The sequence below is a fragment of the Saccopteryx leptura genome, chromosome 11, assembly GCF_036850995.1.
Source record: "Saccopteryx leptura isolate mSacLep1 chromosome 11, mSacLep1_pri_phased_curated, whole genome shotgun sequence".
Classification (NCBI taxonomy): Eukaryota; Metazoa; Chordata; class Mammalia; order Chiroptera; family Emballonuridae; genus Saccopteryx; species Saccopteryx leptura.
The window spans coordinates 29,718,598-29,735,529 of record NC_089513.1 but is presented as its reverse complement, the minus strand read 5'-3'; the positions used below and the strand labels follow the sequence as shown (position 1 = coordinate 29,735,529).

Below are 16,932 nucleotides of genomic sequence, written 5' to 3'. Positions count from 1 at the left end.
ATAAAAAGTACTTGTAGAAAATCATATTTGCTCATGTTATGGGTCATCCATCATATAAGATTTCAATAGTATTTTATTATTTCTTTTTATTTTATAATCAGAAGTAGTTAGACCATATTACAGAGTTATTCTAAACCTATCAACACAACTTTCTGAGTTTAGTATACTTAATTACTTTTTATATTATATATACTAATAAAACTGGTATAATCTAATAACAAATATGAACTTTATGTATTTAATATGTTTAGCCAAGATTTTCACTATAGATAGCTATCCCTTTAGCCATCACTTTTCAAACTCCAGAAAGAATTCAGATTTTTATCTTAATGCATATATCCACCTACCCACAAACTTAACATTGCATATTCTAAAGACATTATGTTGAACTAATCTTGAAATATTCTCAAAAGAAAACTAGGAAGAATCAGTCACCTGAACAAAATATTCCTTCAGGACCTCAGCAAGCTACATGCCATGCTCAGAATTCTTTACCTGTGCTGAAAGAATAAGAATAAATGGATATCAAATAGGCTGGATTTAAAGAAGTCTCATTTTATGCTCCTTCAGAAGCACAATGAATATTGCATATGTTTTATTTTATCTCCTGCAATGTAAACTTCTTGTAGACAATGACAATACTTCTAGCTCATCCTAAATATTTTATTGACCAAGGACAAGGGTACCACATAGTTAATGTCTATGATGTAATTAAGAATTATAAATTAGACTAACAAAATATTAAATAAATTGTTATATCTTACCTATACAAGTGAACCTTCAAAGCAATCTGGATGGCTAAGTGGAATTTAAAATTCTCAGACTCCTCAGAGCTCTGTCTAAACATGAAGGTATGGGAAATGTGAACTTCGGCCTAGAATCTCATCCACCTGCCTTTTTTTCCATCCCCAGTTAGGTCACATTGTAAGGGAATCCCCCAGTTGGCATGCCTGACATCTTAGAAATTTTTGCCTTAGATTACCTTTGGCTAATCTTTAAGTCTATGGATTTACATACCCCAAATATTATCCAGTCTCTGGGAACAGACCTAGGAAAAGGGCCATATAGTACTTAGAAGTGGACTCAGGGCCATTTAGAAAGGTAATTCCATAATGTTCAGAATCCAGAACAGGTCTAGAAGAGAGAGCAGACTCTGTGTTGGCATGTCCCTGTGGACTTCAGCCCCAGGGGCTCCCTGTCCTTGCCCAAGCTTAAAGTCTCTGCTGTTTTCATTTGGATCCCTTGTGGTACTTAACACAGTCTGGCAAATTACTGCTTGGTAAATATTGATTGATTGATTGATGATGATTTGCTTAATGTTTGAATAAGTTTATTTACTCACCATAACCACCACTTCTGAAAAATAAAACCCATGAAGTAAATATTGTATTGATTAACCTCTCTGCAATCTAATAAAATGAGTAATTCACTTTATCTTACTGTTACATGTTAGCCTACAATCATGATTTCCTTTTAGAATGCACTTGAAATTTTCATGCAGTAAATAGAGAAAGTAACTCAAAATCTCACAAGTTTCAAGTTTGTAATGAGCTAAACTCTGGGAACTTTAGAATATTGGTATTACTACCTGGCCACTTAGATGGCCCAAAAATTGAAAGGGTCGCCATCACTCAGTGTCTGGTGGCTTGTTTGAAGTCACTGTTACTATATTGATTGTAATGCCACTGATTTTACATCTCTATAAACATCTCCTAAAAGGGTATAAGAATCCTTTAACCATGAATTTTAAAAGTTACTTACTGAATTTCATTCTATGTTTTTCTTAAAAAACAATAACCTCAACATTTCAAACTTGATTATCTCTTGTGTCAGCTTGGTCTAGCAGCTGCCTTAGACATTTTGCAAATTTTTTTTTTTCAAATATGATTTGCAATTTCAGATACTAGATCTTTCCTATCAGAATCACATTTCTTTTTTCTTTCTTTTTTTGAGCCTGAGTCTCTGTGCTCCGGCTTTAACTCAATCTTGGTCAAATCCCAGGATGAGAGAGATGTGCAAAAAATTAAAACTCAAATTCCTCTACTGCAAAGTTAAAATGGGTAATTCAAACAGCAGAAGTGTGTCGATTTGAATTTAATGTCTTTAAATCAGTGGTTGCATTTTTAATGTTTCGTATTGTAGATATGTCATGGATAAATAATTAAAACTTATTAATATCCATTTCTAGGAATCCCAAACATTTAGTAACGTCATGCATGGTGAATTCTAATTCTGTTCACTTTTACATTTCTAAGCCTGATACTAAGGCACAGGACAAATTAATAAAGCCTTAGCACAGATTGTGGAATGCCTAAAACATGCCATGTGAAGAACTATACTCTTACCATAAGTGATTTTAACAGAACAGAAACTTATAAATTAGGTGGAAGTAATACATAAATATGTGAAATGAGGAAAAACACAATATTTAGTTTTAGCTGTGAGTCAACCAGGTTATATTAGTTTTTCACTATCATAAGTTGCTATGCTTCCAGTTGAACCATGGTGGATTTCAGGTTATATAACAAGAGGCCCAATATAACATCATTTAAGTAAAACCTCACATCTTGATTATATGTAGTACATCAATTTTCTGCGTTAGTCTCATACCTGTGTTACCAAGAGAAATTGCATGAATTTGAAAATACTTGAATTTTCCAATGATTTTAACACTGTTGTAAATTTTTTTTCTAAATGGTGTTTTAAAACTTTTGAATGAGTATGTGTAAATGTACATTTGTTGTTTATCAACATTAAAAAATATTACTAACATTCAGTTTACACATACCATTGTTTAAGAGTCTCCAATTATATGCAAGGTAAAACTTGCTAAGGTTGAAAAAAAAATCACTCCCAGACCTTTTAAAAATGTGTAATTGCTGTTGCTTTTACATTTCTCATTGGCACATGTCAGTTCTCCCTTTTATGTGTTTTTGCATGCATCCCACTTTCTCCTCCAGCCTCTGCAACTAGTAATACTTAAAGGGTTTCACACAATCCCTGGCATCTGAAAGAAACATTTCTTTTTTCCTTTTCCCTATCAGCTCAAGAAGCTGAGACATTTGACCATGTTCACACATTTCCCCAGGGATGCTGCAAGATACAGGAAGATGAGATGGTTTTGTCTTTTGTTGCCTGCAAGTGTGGCAAATCCCTTTCTTGCAAAGAAAATGATTGGAAAGATAAGTGAAATGTCAGGATAACTTGCTGCTTAACTGAGGTCATATGTTGACAGAGAGAGAGAGTGAGAAAGAGAGAGAGGAGAGAGAACATACACGTTCACAAAGTCTGAGTCTCTCCTGAGGTTTATATAAATACAAATATAGTTATTTCATTGTTTAGCTAGTGATATTCATTTTCTGCCTATGAATGAAATAGCTCACACCCTTATTTGGCTTCTCTAAGCTATAAATTTTTACAGTGTCCCAGATCGGAGAGTCTACTTAATAAAGCTGAAAGTGGTCTTTTACTTGAGCTGGAATCAAGAATGACTGCCTTTTGACTTACTCACAAATAAGTTGGTGATGCCTCATCTAGATGGTGTGATACGGCTTCAAAAGAGGCTAGGTCAAGCAGCATTGTACTCCAGCTTAGGTCCATAATTATAAATATCTTTGGAACTAAAAGACTTCAACTTAAAGAATGAGCTGCTGAGTTGTTTCCCAAACTGTTCTTTTCTCAACACTGGTTCTAGGAAATGTTACAGTATGACAGGCTCTAATTTGATCATTCTCTGCATACAATTTTCTTTTTATATATATGACTTTCTAGTGCTAAAATGGAGCAAATTTAATACACAGTTCCATTTTCTATGCATAAATAGCAAAGAATGAGTACCACTGTGGTTCTGGGTAAAGGTAAGTTATATGGAGACCATGATGTAGGATTTTTTGGCTTATCTAAGTTCTTATTGCCCAAAATTTCTCTACCCACTGATATCCAAAGGACATGTTACTAACCTTAGAGTGGTACAAATGTTCATATATGTCCTCACTCAAAAGGTTAACAAAACACTCACTACTCAAAGGGTTAAAGGTTGGGCGGTAAAACTATCTGGAGAAGACAAATCCCATTAAAAGATAATCTTGTTACTTAGCAATCAACTTGTCAAAAATTATTATGCCAAGAATATGAATATTTATCTAGGATGACTAATGAAAGGAAGGGAGTTGAGTCTGCCTGTCCCACACTGGATATATGAGAGACCCAGGATCTACCGGGTATGTGTGCACAAGGGGGAATCTGGAGAATTGGTAAGAAGTAGGGAGATAGAATGAGGGACAGCATTTCAGAGCAGGGGGGAACCATCTTGTTTTCTCTAGGGGAGTGAAAATTACTCACCTTCTCAGGAACTCTGTCCTTGGGAGAAGTGACTTCAGTATGGGTGCCATAACCATGGTGGGTTGGGATAGCACTGCTCTGAGGGACCTGCCCTTCCCAAGGGTGGGGACTATGGAGACAACTATAACAGAGGAGATAACAAGGACCAGAGGCAATAGTGTCATCACAAAAAGCTCATGAAGATGAGGCACACAGTAATATGTATGAAAGAGTTAAAGAATTTTGGGGAAAAGGTGTTGAGCATTTCTCCACCCTCAGTGCTTCGTTGGGAGAACAAAGGGAACCTGGAATGGGCAGAGCGAAGACTTTGCTATTTATGTGTCTCCGAATAGAAAAGCAACTTTAAAAGGGGTGTGGTATATACCAACATATATGGGAAAGCAGACACAATTCCTCTTCTGTTAAACTTCCCATTCTAATACGTGGGGCAGACAAAAACTGAATGAAAACAAGCAAACCCCCAAATAGTAAAAAAGGACTTCAGGTCACAAAAAAAAAGGAGATGGAGAATAATAGGAAATGTATTTTACATGAGATTTTCCAAAAATGTTTTATTGAGGAGGTGACAGGTAAGTTAAGAACCAAAGAATGATAAACATAGGGAGAGACCCGAACTGGGAGACAGCTTGACACAGCCAGGAATGGAAAGAACAAGACAGGGAAGGGTAACAAGAGACAAGCAAGAGTGCTGCAGGCAGAGCTGGAGAGAGATACAGCCCCACAGCTCTAGGGAAGAGGTTTGGAGTCACCCTGAATATAAAGTCACAGCAGGGGTTAAAGGGTTGCGGCAAGATCACTGTTGTGGGAACCCAGGGCAAGCAAGGAAGCAGCAGGGGTCACCCACAGGAGACAACTTGTTCAGGTCTAACAGTGGTAGGAGCAGGACAGGATTGGCTAATAGGTTAGACATGGCAGGTGAAGAACAAGGTGTCACGAGAACAAGAATTGAGGCTTTTGTTAAGAACCAAAGGGGAGGGGATGGAGAATGAGTGTACAGGCAAAAGAGGTTTTGGGGACAACTATGAGTTTCAATTTACACATGTTTAGATAGAGATGTAAGCGAGGCAGTTGCACATGGAATTCAGGAGGAAGGACAGTAATAAAGATAATCTTTTGTTTGTTTAAATCCTTTTGATTTTCTTCTGCATGCTGGTGGCTTTGAAGAGGCAGTTTTTGCTGTCATTTGCACTCATTCACACATTCATTCATTCATTCATTGAGAAGATATATTATTTAGTCATTAGACCAGGTGCTGTGAGAGAATGCAGATGAGCAACATACATTTAGAGCTTAGATGAAAAGAGCATGCCTGGCTTTAGCACCAGGTGTCTTCAGAGTGACATTATCCTGGGTTCAGCATGACTCTGGCCAGTAACTGGGCTTGGGCCATTTGCTTAACTTCATGTCCTTTATCATTAAAAATAGGACCCAAATACCTTAGTTCATGGACTTTGGGAAATGTTAATGTGATAAACTTGAGACAACAGTGACCAATGCATGTGTAATTCTTAATAAACCAGTTAGTGCTATCTGTAGTACTATTGGGTGATATTAAATTTAGGGTGTGATAAATAAATCTAGACTAGCAAACTGGAAATTACCTGGAAATAATCAGGATGCCAAAGAATTGGTCATTCAAAGAACCCAAAAGAGACTCAATGTTCAGCTTTGAAGAAAGGTTTTAGGAATATTTTGTGACTGCATTAAAGTGGACATCTGTAATAAACAGGATTAGGGGCTCTCATTCTGAAAGCAAAATTAAGGTACCTGAATGGTTTGCTTTGTGGGTTAGTGAATTCCATAGTAGGACAGTGTTCAAACCAAGCCGACGTAATATTAAGTAAAGGTGGAACGGAGGACCACATACTCATACAAAGAGAAGCTGAAAAGAATGACTTTGTTCCTTTACTGATCCTAGTGCTGCTTCTATCAAGGAGTTTGCAATATACCAGAGTATTTAAGATATAGGATAAATTAACTACATAAAAGGCAGTGAGGGCTTAGTGTTATAGAAAATTTTCTTTCAAATACAGCAAAAGTTTTCCTAAGGAATTCTTTCAAAAATTCAATGTGCTAAATTTGAGCCCCTTTGATAAAGTCTGGCCAATGCCAGGTAGTCATATCAAAATTATGAGTTAACTTTCAATGTTTTAGTATTGTCTCTAACTAGACTTTTATATTTAGAAAGACCTAAATTATGATGATAATTCAGTCAGTCATGTTCTCTGAACTTAATATTTGGACACGTGAGCTGACAAATAATGTCTGCCCCTCCTGTTGCTTAAGGGGGACTCTTAAACGTGCATCACCATAATTAATTATATAGGACATACTATGGCTTATGACGTTAATAGAAAATAACATTGACATTGATATCACTCAAGATATATGTCCTACATTTCATATTCAGTTGCAGATAGACTAGCTGCATGAATGAATCAAGTTGGAGTGTGTTTCCAATACAGACACAAGCTATGAACTAAACTCCCTGTCAATTTGGTAGAAGGTTTTCCCAATTTCATGCTGCAGAAACTTATGAGAGGACCAACTTATAATGAAGTCCCAGTGCTGCCTTCTCTTGTCCTTTAGGAATTCAGATCCTGGGCAGAGGCCATTATCTTCCTGATCTATCAACCAACATTCGGGATGGAAGGTTCAGGGCACATGAATAATGCCGCATGAGAAGAGGAGCATCTGTGTTCCCAAGCTTACCAATTCCCATATGCCTCCCTGTCTACCTGTTGTGGTGGTGCTGCAGCAAGAAGCCAATTATTTCAGAAGGCATTTGTTTTGCAGTAAGGCAGGTTCGCTGACTGCTGCACATTAATTCCTGGCTGTAGGTATAATGGCCACCTGGTTAGTGTCACCTGCAAATGTCAGCCCACAGCACAATAACTCTGAACCACAAACTCTACCTCTATTAAGCAGAAACTATTAAAGCTCATGTTGGACCTGATTTGAGAGTAATTATGATATGACCTATTAGAAGTCTTCATAGTAAAACTATTTTACCTGCTCTATGGGGTAGATGGAAGAAACACTGTGTGTGCCAAGAACTCTAGCAGTGGACAGATCTCTATGGCAAAGATACACGTGAGAGCTTAACAATAGAAGAGAAAGGTACTCTTCTCAAATAACATCTATTGGAAGAATGCCCTTGGAGAAGGGAGTAGGGTCTCAGAATCGTGAAGAAGAACAAATATAGCTAGTTTCAAATTATATTTAATATTATAAATGCTCCAACTTGTTTTTAGCCACTAAATTAATCAGGTTCCAATTAGGTAAGTCAAAAGCTCAACAGTTATTTCAACAGCAGAATGTAATGGAACAAGTTGTCAGAAGAAATGTTAGAAGACTGAAGAGATTAAAAGGGACTACTGTAGTAACACATGTAGACACTGTGGGAAGCAGCTTCTTTTCATGGCCCCAGGAAAAGAGTTTGGAGCAGTTAGGACCCAGACAATTGGAGGAACCCATAGAGCTAGGATCAGACTGCCGAGAAAGGATCCTTGTCCACCTGCTGCCCCAGGAGCTGCCAGGAGGGCCCCTGTTCAGAGCTGGGATACAGTTCTCTAAAGAATGCTGCAATCTCTGAGGAGGCACACTGGGGCCAATCCTGGAAGTGGAGATAACATTTTTCAGGTTGGAATCAACTGCTAACCGAACTAAATGGTGCTGCCTGATTAAAAAGCATCTGGGAACAAACACACTAGCAAGAGCCTCTTCCTCCTTCATCCTTTATGTCCCTTTGAGGTACCCCCTAAGATAGTAGAAAGGTGTGTTTAGAGCTGAGAGATAGTAGCTTAATGACCAGCACAGCCACAGGGTTAAATTTACTCTGAAACTTTATGTAACAGTACCTTACTTAGATCACTTCCCGCAAAGGGACTTCAATTTACCAATATGGAAAACAAGGCAGAGAAATTTAAAAAGACTGGTTCAAGGATTCAAAACTTGAGCCCTAATCTCCTAATACCAGCCAACAGCTCTTTCCTCTCATCCCTCTCATGTAATAAGATTCAGGAGGAAATCTTGCATTTTGTCATCAGATGCCAAGTCCCCAAAGCCTTCTGAGTCTTTTTCCAGCTCCCTAGCGCACCAATAGAACAGTCAGTAAAAACTTGTTTTCTTTTGAGCATTTAAAAAAAATGATACAAAAATAGTCATTGTGTGTTTTCATGCTTGTACTTTTCGGCTTGTTAAGGCAGGAGGGCTGAGAGCTTCCTGCCCGTTTGATTTGATACGTAGAAAACTTGGGTCTCTACCACTCCGGCCACTTACATGAATCACTTAACAAGTATATGAGAAGGAGATGAAGAGTAAATGGCCTATCAGAGGATCAATCCGTACAGGTAGTTCTCATGCCATTGTACTAAAATTATTCTTGTGTTTTTGACATTCTATTGTAAAAGTCTATTAAATTGTAATGTTCAAAGTAGAGAAAAATATCCCTCTGTGCTCTTGGGTAAAGTTCAGGAAAGTACAAAAAGTGATTAAGGTATCTGATGGGATATTTTTTCCTTATTTTTGGTAGAGAATTATATCAGAAAGTTTAGAGATATTAAAAAAATACCAGAAAAATAAAAGTGCCACATTGGAAAAGAAACATGTGAATCCAATAACAAAGACAGATTTCTTTTTTTTTTAAATCTATTTGTTCTTTTCTTTAGGTTAGTACATATTCACTAATTTTACAATGGAGACCTTTTAAACATATCAATAGGTCAATAAATCCATGATGTTAATGGGGCTGTACTTAACTCAGCCTTTGTGGGAGGGTTTCCTTGCATGGTGTATTATATTGCTATAAATGCTGCCACTGAAGAGATTTATACTTATCGATTGGGACTTTTAGCAGGTTGATCAGTCAAACAAATAAGGAAGCTTTGCAGACGGGTACAACTCAAATATATTCAAAGTAAGGAATGAGATGCGATGAGCTTTCTGATTCCTGAGATTCAAACCATTTCTCTTGCTCTGTCTCTTCCCATGCTTCCTGAGGTGCTGGTTACCACATCTGGGCCTTTTTACTCTTTCCCTTCCACCTAGAATGCCTCCACCAACACTCTTTACTGAACAACAAATCCACCCTTTTCTGAAGGCCCACCTTGTACCCCAGTTCCTTTACAATGTCTTCCCATATAATCCACTGTTTACCATACATAATTCAGTGTTCCTTCCCTTCTTAGAAATACTTAGGAATGATACAATTTGCCTTTCATTCTTACTATATTATCTCATGGCTATTGAATGTGTCTCGGACTGTGAGCTTCCCAGAGGTTTTCATCCCATCCACCATCCAGTCCCCATCGTACCAGCTGACTAGGTTGTAAGCACCCCATGTGTTCTGAATATTTTCTTGCTTGAATCATCAGTGCGCATATTCATAACATGAGCAATTTCTTGCTTTTGTATAACAGTTTTCAGATTCCAGAGCAGTTCTACAGACATTGTGTCTCAGAATGATGTGGGAATCATGGTTGCTAGCTAGATCCTGTCATTTCTCTATAATTAAATAAAGAAACTAAGATCTGATTGGTTACTATCTCGTAGTAAGAGTCAGCAAACAAAGAACTAAAGCTAGATACTAGTGTCTCTAAAAATAAGTCCAAGATTTTTTGGTTAAAAAATTTTAAGATATGCCTCTATTTTTAATCCTAGGAGAAACTGCATGAAGTGCATGTATGGGCTCGGGAGTTGGAGTAAAACAAAGCTGTCATTCTCAAAGTGTAGTTTTATAGATTCCCTTTCATCAGAATGTTTTAGGGTTGGTTGTTTTATTTGTTTAAAATTCAGATACCCAAGGCCCCACTGAAACTTAATAAATCAGAACTTTCGGTGCATGGCCTAAGAACCAACATTCTATTTTAAAATTTACCAATAAAGGATATTTAACAATTGAGACAAACTATCTGGGTGATTAAATAGATCAATAGATAGATAGGTAGATAGATAGATAGATAGATAGATAGATAGATAGATAGATAGATAGATAGATGATAGATAGATGATAGATAGATAGATAGATAGATAGATAGACAGAAGAATTTTTATTTTTTTTACTTAGTGCAAAAGTGAAGGAACTTTCTCCTTTGCAACTCTATCTGTTAGAATAAACTTTCTGAATTTTTAGTTTCTTAATATTCAATCTGTTTCATCACTTGCAAGTTATCACTTTCATGAAGTGGCTATAAAATAGGTATGAAACTGTCCTTAAACATCCATCAACACATTTAATGGTCACTATCAGCCCATGGGGTGTGTTTAAAGGTGAGAGGTTAGGGAAGAAAGCCAAAGGTGGCAGAATATTATATTTTGCCAACATCATTGACAGGCAAAGGGCATTTCATTTTCAAAGAACATACTCATTTTTAATAGAAACTGTTCTTTAATTTCTCTTATACGTACGTACAAAGGCCATTTGAAATAAAACTAGTTATGTTACTAGAAATACAGTTTCTGAGATGTTAGTAATCCTTTTTCTTTTTGTATTTTTTCCGAAGTGAGAAGCTGGGGAAGGCAGACAGACAGACTCCCACGTGAACCAACTGGAATCCACCCGGCACGCCCACTAGGGGGCGATGCTCTGCCCATCTGGGGCATTGCTTCGCTGCAATCACAGCCATTCTAGTGCCTGAGGCAGAGGCCATGGAGCCATCCTCAGCGCCTGACCAACTTTGCTCCAGTGGAGCCCTGGCTGTGTGAGGGAAAGAGAGAGATAGAGAGAAAAGAGAAGGGGAAGGGTAGAGAAGCAGATGGGCGCTTCTCCTATATGCCCTGGCTGGCAATTGAACCCGGGACTTCCACATACTGGTCCGAAGCTCTACCGCTGAGCCAACTGGCCAGGGCCAGTCATCCCTTTTTTTTTTTTTACTGAAAAAGTACAGAAAGAACTCTCTGCCACCATCGTGATGCTTGGAAGTGCCCCTATTTGAGTGTAAGTAGCTGGGGGCACATGGGGTGAAGCACATGGAGAATGAAGAGAGTTCAAAGTAGCCTAATATAGTGCAAAGGGTAGACAACACAGGGAGAGAAAGCCCAAGACTATGATGGGCCTTTGGGTATTACGACTCTCTCAGTGTATGGCACTTCATCAGTAACACCAACCCTATATACAAAAGTATTTGCAAGATCTCCAATATGCCATCGTCCTATGTATCTGTATATGTGTACACATACATGCATGTGTAAATGTAATTTAATTATTTTAAAAGTTGTAAAGGAAGGATAAATGTTGATGGAGGGAGACTTGACTTGGGGTGGTGAACAAATAATATAGTATATAGATGATGTGCTATAGAATTGTATACCTGAAACCTATATAATTTTATTAATCAATGTCACCACAATAAATTCAACAAAACTTTTTAAAAAATACACACACAAAAAGGACTATTAACTGAGTGCCCATAGAGAGCCACGCATACACAGTTATTTTCTTCATGTTCAGCTTATTCTCTTTCATTTATTTCCCCTTTCCTGTTTTGTTTCTGAGTAGCATGACACGCTGTATGGACTAAAGCAGGTTGTATTGGACTAAATAACTCATTCTAGTTCCAATCATGTGTACAATGCTTATTATTTAGGAAGGTTCCACCCACTAACAACTCTGGCTTCAGAATATATTGTTTTCAGAGCTCTTCTGACATCACTCAGGCGTGCTGATTGTACACAAACAAATATGTCTGGGCTTGATAAGGCTAAATTGCATATAAGCTTAAGTTCTTCTTTGCTATTATGTTTAAACAAAAATAACCATGTTATTTTCAGATCCAGTCAGACCACAAGAAAAGCTACCAGCTCTTGCCAAGTAACAAAGGACAGATTGGTAGGAACAGAGTGGGAAAAGACAAAACTTATTTTCCTTCTTAGAACAAATGAAGCGAACAGTCCAATTGGAAGGCTGAAGGCATTGTTTGACGGACTGAGCTGGGGCTGAAGCCAGCTTCCCCCTCGATCCCTTCCAGTCAGAAAGCAGCACTTTCTGAAACAGACAATGCTGACTGTATTAGTCAGGGTTCTCCAGAGAAACAGAACTAATAGGAAAGAGAGAGAGGGGGAGAGAGAGAGAGAGAGAGAGAGAGAGATTATAAGGAGCCAACTCATGTGAGTAAGGAGGCTGACAAGTCCTCTAGATCTATAGTCAATTGCTGGGGATCCAGGAGAGCCAATGGTATGGTTCTAGTTGAAGCCTGAAGGCCTGAGAACCGGGAGAGCCCATGATGGAAGTTCCAGTTCAAAAGCTGGCAGGCTCCAGACCCCAAAAGAGCCAATGCTTTCATTCAAGTTCAAAAGCCAGAAAAGACTAATATCCCAGGCAGGAAAAAGTTTCCTCTTCCTGAGCCTCTTTGTTCTGTTCCTGTCATCAGCTTATTAAGTGAGACTTATGCACATTAGGGAGGTCAATCTGCTCTATTGCATCTACTGGTTTAAGTGTTAATCTCATCCAAAAATAACCTCATAGACACACCCAGCATAATGTCTGACCAAATGTTTGGGCTCCCTGTGGCCCCATCAAATTGCTACAGAAGGTTAATTATTGCACTGACCTTAGAATCAAGGTCTCTATCAGACTAGAGGTGGGAAGGTCACACAGTCAGAACCTTCACTCAGAACAGGTATTCCTTCCCCTACCTTCCCGAATGAGTATCATCCAGATTCCAATGTGCATCTCAAATTATACTTCCTCAGGTGGCCCACTCTGCTGTTGGATGGAAATTTAGACTAAAATAGTTATCAGTATCTGACCCAGTCACTTCATATTTCTACATCTTTGATCTAGTCCCACATTGGGGACTTGGGATGTTTCCCAATGTAGTTCTTTCCCTGTGAGTCTTCTCTGATGTTGTCAGGAAAATACCAAGGTTTTTGCCTTTAGGAAGTTCACTCCAGTAATAAAGTGCTAACAATCACACTATGGGGAAAAGCTATTAAATGTTCAAATATGTGCAAACAGTAAATGGAGGAGAGCAGGGGCCATAATGATCAGCATTTCTGTGTCTACTTCTTGCTATAAACAGAGTGACTAGAACTAATCAATTATTTTATGAATCTTGGGTGTATTCTATAGTGTATTAGACTCTGCACAGATACATGAATTTCTGGACTTGGATTATTAGAATGCAGATGGAGAGACAGAAAGGACATAGTACAAATGCAGCGGAGGGTACTTAGCAGCCTCTGAGACGCAATCAGTGGGTGGCCAGGCTGAAGGAGCTCAGAGGAGAAAGTTATCAGTGGGAACGAGTGGTTGGGGTGGGTTATGTGTTTTGATTCTTAAAGGATGAGTATTATTTACTTCTCCTAAAGGTAAGGTAAGAGTTCCTATGAAGGGGAAGAGATCTGTGTAAAGGGACAAAGCTGAAAATGACCAGTTCTATTCAGGAATCCTTGAATGGTCATAGTCACTGAGAGGCAGGCTCCAGAGCTTCTGAAGGTAAATTACTCACAATTAAATAATGCCTTATGCCCAGACACAATCAGGCTCTGTAAGACTAGGAGAAAATCCGGAGAATATGCTGGCTCTAGGGATTTAAGGTATTTATTTACGCAGACTGTAGGAGCTGTTCAGACATAGATGAAACTTGCCTCTCCACAGCTGTCCTCCTAATGGGCTGCATCAGGTCCCTGGTGGTTATCTCTTGGGACGAACAGAAATTTCAGTCTCTTTCTCCACACTAATTTTCACACCCCAGCAACCAAGAAGGTGGGCGATTAATGTTGCTGCTGACAGTTATTCCAGTTTGGGTCCAGGCCCCTGGGGTGAAAAATCTCACTGGGATACTGAAGAGTTGTAACTGGACTTACAGTAAAGAACTGCTTCAAAATAATGATAAAATACAATAATAGACTGCTAGGTGAGAGTGTCTTAGAAAATGTTGAGGATTAAAAAAATTCTAGCACTCTTTACTCTTTATTTTGAAATAGTTATTGGATGTGTATGGTGTGTGCCCAGGCATGTGCTAGGTGCTATAGTGTGGAGACAAGGAAAAGGGTGAGCTATACAGTCTGACCAACAAAGGTGTAGTGACTCAAAGGGGTAGTTGCTCTAAAAGCCTCTGTTGAATACATCATCAGGTAGAATAAAAAAAAAGCAAGGGCAGATAAAACTACTTAAAAGATAAGAAAGGATTCACAACAATTTATTGAATATCAACATGCCCACATCCCCTCCCACCCTCTGTCATATCTTTCCTGGTGTTGCTTCTCTTTTATGGTATGAACTTTTAAGAGAGCAAAATATCGCACCCACCCTTTCTCCTTCCTGTTGTGGAACATGCAGTTTTCACTGGGAGAAAGTTAAGTACAATTAGTTTGTATCTCACGTCTCGTTATAACTCAGTTGAGCAGGCTACTAGCGCTTTACGTTTTCACCGTAACACTCCTGTACATATCTCCTTTTTTAATTATTTCTACAGGTTTTAATTTGTAAACTGTCATGTGAGATCTGGGGTTGCATTTTTGCCACAGTAACTGATATGATTGCAGAAGCAAATTACAGCTTTACCTGAAGCTTTTTACAGAAAAAAAAAAAGTGTGTGTGTGTGTTTGTGTGTGTGTGTGTGTATATTACATATTTCTAGCAGGGGTGGGGGAAACTCTCTAGAACAAGCTTCTAAGCAAACACAACAATTCTGGTCTCCTGAAAATTGATATATTCAATTAAATGCTCACAATCTGGTTAGCTTTCAATAAATACCATTTGCAACCCAAAGCTTCACTTTATAAGCATGACACCAGGTAATGAAGCTTGTATTATTGTTGTTCTCCAGATATTCCTTCAGGAATATACAGCTTCCGCACTCTTATCTTCGAGCTCAGAAAGCAATTTGACTCATGTTTTGGATCTCTTGCAATAATACAGTCATTATTTTAACTCGGTTCTCCTTTTGGTAAAACCTTTTAATTTCAGCTCCATTCAATTTAGAAGTGGTGGGGCTGAAATTTAATTTTTTTAAAGAAATTTCTTTTTATAGAGAGATTGAGAAATGTGACCATTTTAGAAGGCATCCTTAAAAGCACAAAGAGGCAACGTATTTTAAGAAACATTAACAGTTAATCTCCTAAAACCCAAAATTACGTTTACCAATACTTATGAATATAGATTTAACAAAAACACAATACACATATACCTTCACACATGAATATGCATATGTGTGTTTTATGTGTATATGTATATTTTATATATGCATGTGCATATATATTTTCTAGTTACAAATCACTTTTAGATGACCAATATCATATGAGCTAAATGATACTAATGATCTCTATGTCAGAAAGATTAAGGTCCAGTTATCATAAGTACTTGAAAGGAATAGAATTGAATCAAACTGCCCACAGATCTGACTTTGTTAATTCATAATGTCTTGCCCTCTAACGAGAGTAAATTGATGTTTTTATTCTAGTGCATTTAATCAAACACTAGAAGAACTAGGAGGAGAGGGTGGAGGAGAAAGAAATGCGGGCAACTTTTACTTAATATTTTAAGTGAGAAGTCACAGCTGTCAATTTTCATTGACATTTTCCCATACTCTGCTTAATCAATGCCTTTATTGCCATAAACAGAGTCTGTTTCTTCTTACTAAGTAAAAGTGGGGATAGAAAGCCATTTCATCTGAAATTTTGCCTTCCCAAGAAGATGTAAACCAGCAAGTTTAGTGAAATCTCTTTCCTGATCACGATGTGGTAAGCATTTGAGTATGCAATATTTAATGCTTATTCTGGATAATGCCTATTCTGGGTAAGGTATCATGAAAGACCTTGAATTTCACACCATGGAATTGGCACCAAAGAGGAGCCATTAGAAGTTTCAAACAGGGCCATAATCAATTTCATTGTCATTTTAACAAGGTATCTCTGGCACAACATGGTGAGATGAAGGACTGGAGTATAGGTGTGCCTAGCAGAAGAAACCTTTTTATTGGTCCAGAATAAAACTGATGGACTGAGGAGTACAGGAGTCCCAGCTCAGGGTATTAAGAATGATGTTGAGGAAACATATTCAATCTACAGTTACAATATATTATATAATTAACAAGGTTTTTTGTTTTGTTTTGTTTTGTTTTTACAGGCGCTAGGACCAATGATCACCAGCTGCCCACAAACCAAAAAATTATGCTTCCAAAATCTCTTGATGTTGATTCCTCACATAGAGCAATCGAGCTGCCCTACGTGTGCCACTCATGACAGAAGCCCTTTTCTTAATTAACAAGGTTTTTACTCAGTGTGTATTGGAGTTCTGGGAAACAATTTGTGATGCTTCTGAGTATTCTACCTTGAGATACTACATAGATATTAATGTCTTAGTAATATGAGGCATAAGGAAGAAGACCCTACACAAACTTATCAGGAAGACTACCTAACTCTTCTGCACCAACAAGATTGGAGTGTAACCCTGACGGCAAGTTCAAGTCCAGATTTCAAACAGTGAGTACTTAGTTTCCAGGTAGTGCATTATGTAATTGCTTATAAAGCATCCGTGACCAGGTAATGTGGACATTTAATTAAGTAGTAAATATATGATAAAAGCTGAAAGAATTAGAAAAATTTGTTGGAGGGATGCCGGATTAGGAGAAGCTTCGCTCAAGAGTG

The 16,932-nt window shown here is 37.9% G+C and overlaps 1 non-coding gene across 1 annotated transcript; it reads right to left on the bottom strand.

Annotated features, from left to right (window-relative positions):
- Nucleotides 1-16,407: 16,407 nt before the first annotated feature.
- LOC136383666 (U11 spliceosomal RNA) lies at nt 16,408-16,541 on the bottom strand. Its single transcript, XR_010747476.1, has one exon. It is a non-coding gene; the product is annotated as a U11 spliceosomal RNA (small nuclear RNA).
- Nucleotides 16,542-16,932: the final 391 nt, after the last annotated feature.